Source organism: Capra hircus, chromosome 21, assembly GCF_001704415.2.
Source record: "Capra hircus breed San Clemente chromosome 21, ASM170441v1, whole genome shotgun sequence".
NCBI lineage: Eukaryota > Metazoa > Chordata > Mammalia > Artiodactyla > Bovidae > Capra > Capra hircus.
The window spans coordinates 64,424,266-64,430,265 of NC_030828.1; positions in this window are offsets into that span (position 1 = coordinate 64,424,266).

A 6,000-nucleotide genomic window follows, 5' to 3' on the forward strand; every position below is an offset into this window, starting at 1 on the left:
CAGGAAGGAAGGGGGCAGGGCACAACTTTTGAGAGAATGATATAGCCCAAGGATACAACATAAACCAGTTATAATCAAATGGGTGCGAGATGACAGACAAGTCAACTTCAGTTCAGTTCAGTTCAGTCGCTCAGTCGTGTCCGACTCTTTGCGACCCCATGAGTCGCAGCACGCCAGGCCTCCCTGTCTATCACCAACTCCCGGAGTTCACTCAGACTCATGTCCATCGAGTCCGTGATGACATCCAGCCATCTCATCCTCTGTCGTCCCCTTCTCCTCCTGCCCCCAATCCCTCCCAACATCAAAGTCTTTTCCAATGAGTCAACTCTTCACATGAGGTGGCCAAAGTACTGGAGTTTCAGCTTTAGCATCATTCCTTCCAAAGAAATCCCAGGGCTGATCTCTTTCAGAATGGACTGGTTGGATCTCCTTGCAGTCCAAGGGATTCTCAAGAGTCTTCTCCAACACCACAGTTCAAAAGCATCAATTCTTTGGCACTCAGCCTTCCTCACAGTCCAACTCTCATATTCATACATGACCACGGGAAAAACCATAGTCTTGACTAAACAGACCTTAGTCGGCAAAGTAATGTCTCTGCTTTTGAATATGCTATCTAGGTTGGTCATAACTTTTCTTCCAAGGAGTAAGTGTCTTTTAATTTCATGGCTGCAATCACCATCTGCAGTGATTTTGGAGCCCCAAAAAATAAAGTCTGACACTGTTTCCACTGTTTCCCCATCTATTTCCCATGAAGTGATGGGACCGGATGCCATGATCTTCATTTTCTGAATGTTGAGCTTTAAGCCAACTTTTTTATTCTCCTCTTTCACTTTCATCAAGAGGCTTTTTAGTTCCTCTTCACTTTCTGCCATAAGGGTGGTGTCATCTGCATATCTGAGGTTATTGATGTTTCTCCCGGCAATCTTGATTCCAGCTTGTGTTTCTTCCAGTCCAGCGTTTCTCATGATGTACTCTGCAAAGAAGTTAAATAAGCAGGGTGACAATATACAGCCTTGACGTACTCCTTTTCCTATTTGGAACCAGTCTGTTGTTCCATGTCCACTTCTAACTGTTGCTTCCTGACCTGCATACAGATTTCTCAAGAGGCAGGTCAGGTGGTCTGGTATTCCCATCTCTTAACTACTGCACAATTGCCCTCATCTCACATGCTAGTAAAGTAATGCTCAAAATTCTCCAAGCCAGGCTTCAGCAATACATGAACCATGAACTTCCTGATGTTCATGCTGGTTTTAGAAAAGGCAGAGGAACCAGAGATCAAATTGCCAACATCCGCTGGATCATGGAAAAAGCAAGTCAACTTCACTAGACCTTAATCCTCAATCAGCAAGCTAAATGAGACACCCAGAGGCACCATGACAGTTCCAAGGCACCATCAAAAGACCAAAAAGTGGGTGGTAGCCCAGTTCCTGGAAATCTCCACCCCTTCCCCAAAATAGTTGGAACAATCCTCCCACTCATTAGCCTGTGAAATCACCCAGCCCATAAAAGCTAACCACACCAGATACTGAGGCCACCAGACCTGCCCTCTGCGTTGGCCCACACTCTTGTCTGTGGAGTCTGTTTCTCTCTAGATGAGTCCACTTCTGACCTATCACTTTGTTTCTTATTGAATTCTTTCTGCAATGAGACCTCAAGAACCTGGGCCTCATTAGGTCCTGAAACCAGGTACTGTGGGTTTTGGCTGGGTTTGAGTCTAAGTCATGTGGGTTAGATCCCAAGCTGGGTTTTGGCTAGGTTCAAGTCCCAGCCATGTGGGTTCAAGTCCCAATCTAAGGTAAAAAGCTTCAGTTTCTGATGGGTGATACAATGTGGAGTTCAGAGGACTATCTCCATTTGTATGGGGATTTGCTCTTAATGTGTAGCTTTTGATGAGTGTGCTTTAGGAATAAAACACCATACACATTTCATTTAAAAAAACATACTATATTTAGGTATCTATTAATAAAGTTTGTACTACAAGAAGATCATACCTGTCAATCCTAAAGGAAATCGACCCTAAATATTCATTGGAAGGACGGATGCTGAAGTTGAAGCTCCAATATTTTGGCCACCTGATGTGAAGAGCCGACTCACTGGAAAAGACACTGATGCTGGGCAAGATTGAAGGCAGGAGGAGGGGGCGGCAGAGGAGGAGATGATTGGATGGCATCACCCGCTCGATGGACATGAATTGAGCAAACACTGGAAGATAGTGAAGGAGCCTGGGGTTCATGTGGGTCACAAAGAGCTGGACATAATTTAGTGACTGAACAACTTCCCTGGAGTTTCAGTGGTTAGGACTCAGCGCTTTCACTGCCAAGAGCCTAGTTTGATCCGTGGTTGGGGAACTAAGATCCCCAAAGCCCATGTTAATATTTATGCTTTTTTGTTCAACTAAAAGAAAAGCACAGCTGGTGCAGCCCTCCCCTCCCCCACCAGAAGTCAGGCAGGCCCGAGCCCACTCAGACTGGCAGCTTGGCCCCCTCGGCCTCTTTTCCCCCGGCCCTCCCACCCTCTGTCCCAGTTAACTCCTGTGCCTGGATCACAGGCTGTAAGGCAGTTTCAAAGCTCAAAACTGTGCAGGTTCCCAGTGGAAGGGCTGCCTGGTGAAGTAGCTCCAGGAAGTCGCCTCCCTCCCCGTTGGCCCCACTTGGCTCTCCTGCAAATCTGGGAGAGCATCCCTCACCTGCATCTCAAGGCAGTTGTTCCGTTCCAGAAATAGCTCCTGTTTGTTTGACAGCTTTGGGGCTGATACAGATTCCAGCCTCATTTAAGGCAAAGGAGGAGTTTGTTTGTCCCTGAGGTCGACCTAAAACCTGCCCTGAGGACAGAGCCACACCTGTGACTCAGGTCCTGCTAGAATTCCTCCAAGGGCTTGGGTGCAAGTGGGATCACAGCCTCATAAAACCAACCAGCAACTAGGCTCAAGGGAGGGGTCCGGCCAGCTTCAACCATCCACCATCATGTGCAGCACGTAACTGATCGGCTGAGTTTAAAGCGGTTAAGTGACCAACTGGTTAGTTAGTTCTCCCCGTTCCCCGATGCGGAGGGCCCAGTGCAAAGCCTGGGAAACTCACCGCCTGCTAACAATGGAAGGAGGAGAGAGAAACAGCCGGTACCCAAGGCGGCACTGAACTGCACCCTGTGACCCTGGGGGAGGGGAGAGGAGTACTGGGGAGGCGAGGGCTGCCCCACGTGGACAGTTAGTGTTTCCATCAGTCCTGGCCACTTTGACAGTCCCGTAGGCCGGTGGCTTATAAACAACAGATACTCATTTCCCACAGTTCTGGAAGCCAGAGATCAGGGTGCTGGCGTGGTCGGGTTCTGAGAGCTCTCTTCCAAGCTGCAGATAGATGCCTGTTTCCTCTCTGTCTTCGCAGGGCAGAAGGTGAGGAAGGGGCAGAGGGGCTCCCTGGGGCCCATTAGGTCACTAATCCCATTCGGGAGGGCTCCACCCTCCTCGCCTAATCACCTCCCCGAAGTCTTAACACCAGTGTGTTGTTGTTCAGTCCCTCAGTCACGTCTGAGTCTTTTTGACCCCATGGACTGCAGCACGCCAGGCTTCCCTGTCCTTCACCATCTCTTAGAGCCTGCTGAAACTCCATGATGCCCTCCAACCATCTTGTCCTCCGTCGTCCCCTTCTCCTCCTGCCCTCAGGCTTTCCCAGCACACTGGAGACCGGATTTCAGCACATGGATTTTGTTCAGGGAAATAGTTATTCCTTAGCAGGTTCTCTGCAGTGGTGGCATTTTAAACTGACAGGGCTTGATACAGGGAATTAGTTTACAAAATCACTTGATGGACCGAAAGCAATGGACCAGAAATCCACGACTGGGGGACCCACCAACAAGGGCCCAGACCAGGACCGTGGGGAATTGGGAGGCCACCACCGGCCCTGTTCAAGGGTGTGCATCGGGGAGGTGACCCAGCAGGGAGGTGACCCAGGGGTCGGGAAGCAGGGTGACTGCTGCCTCCAGCACCAAGGAAACGGAGACAAGGACCCAGACTTGCTGGTGTCTCTGTGATCTGGGTGCCAGGAAACCAACTCCTGGAAGGCTTCCACTGAGCGGGGGAGGGGCGGGAGGGTGGTGCTGGAGGGACACAGGGGAGGGAGTGCTTAATATGGGAAGCAGACTGGACATGATCTCCATCCGGAACCTGTCTTTCCAACTCCCAGAGCAAAACGGCCCTCAGCGTCATGGAGGGGGTAGAATGAACGAAAGAACAAGCCAACTAACCACCTAACTGCACTGCCCCCTCCTACTTTAAACTCAGCGTGTCATTCACACATTGCATACACCGAAGTTGACTCTTCCGCCTTCCAAACTTGAGCATCAGTTATCACTCAGAAGCCCAGCCCCCAGGGAGTCTGGGAAGCAAGAAAGGAGGCTCCCAGTCCATCCTCCCTTCCAGCACCGAGGCTGGAGGGAGGAGAAAGTCTCCCCAAAGACCCGCTGCTGCTGGTCTAGGGGCTGGGTGGGGAGGGAGAAGACCCGTTGGTGCCAAGGGTGGGCAGTGGGGGCAGCAGGAGGTGGGGGCAAGGGGGCCAGAGTTCAGCTCCTGCAGAGCTCAGAGCTTCTGGGTCCCCTTCCCAGGCCTGTATCTCCCAGGGCGGTGGGGAGCTTTCTTGTAGACCATTGATCCAGGGGAGAAAAATCAATTAAAGCCCATTGACTGAAAAAATAACTTGGGCTGGAATTTTTCTAGTGAGAAGAAAAGCTCCAAGCCATAACTCATCTACTGCTCTATTAATAACACACAAAGCCACAGCCGATAAATAGAACAAGTGTGAAGTGTATACATTATGCTGAGAAGTGGGGAAACGAGTGAAGCAGGGGAGGGTGAGGGGACAACATATGGGGACAGGAAAAGGGAAGATGGCAAACGAGGAGAGGAAAGCAGGGGAAGAAGCCAGGGAGACAGAGGCAGAGAGGAAGGGACCGAGGATGGAGAGCTGGTGCAGAGTCGGAGCGGTGGGCGATGGGGTCAGAGCCCTGCTCGGGCAGCGAGCGGCCGGAGTGCGAAAGGGAGGGCTGGGTTCGTTCTCCCATAAATAAGAACTCTATTTCCTTTGCAGTGAATATAAGAGACAGGCCAAGCTTCTGGAAGCAGGCTCCCACTCAGCTCCGAGTGGCTGATGTAACCCATATCCAGCGGGAAGAGCCTGGAAGCACTGGCTTCTCACCCCACTTCCCGGTGCCCTAGATGTGTGTTGCCTCTTATCTTCCCACTTGCTCAGAGTTCAGTAGATAAGTTTGTTTCCAATTCTTGGGCTTTCCCTTGCCTCACCTAAGGTAACCATCACTAATGTGTACTCCCTGTTCCTCTTCACGCTCACATAACAGAGATTGTCTCTGTCGATGTGGTGGGGGGGGATGGGACGGAGAACAGGAGGGAGGGAGGAAGGGGAGCATTCTACAGATACACAACCCCGAGCCTGCGGCTGCACTTAACCTAAACAGCACGCTGATCAGAGTGGAGGGGTTTCCTCCTGCTGGAATGCTGGCGCTGGCTTTTGAGGGGAGGTTGAAGGGTCCAGGGTGCAGAGATGGAGCTTGGGAAGGGGCAGGGCACCTCTGACATGACTGCAGAGCTTCTTGGAGCAGAGGTGTGGGGCTGAGGGGAGGGTTGTGCGTAGAGGTCAGGGCCGGGGGTGACTTGGGTCAGCCTGATGATCAGAGCTCACGGAGGATGGCCATTAACCAGGACGAGCGCTGAAAAAGCCCTTTCTACTGCCTGAATGCCTCAAGTAGTTGGACGAAATCAGTTCTAGGGTCTCTGGACTCAAAGTCTTTTTTTGTTTGTTTTGGTTGCTCCACGAAGCTTGCAGGATCTTAGGTGCCTGAGGACCAGTGACTGAAGCCTGGAACTCTAATCAATAGCCGCCAGGAAGTCCTCTCTGGACTCAAATTCTGCAACTCCGACCAAGTGAGTGAATTCTAACACCGCCTGAAATGAGAGGGTCCCCAGACAGCATCTGGTACCCTCTGGGCCTGTCC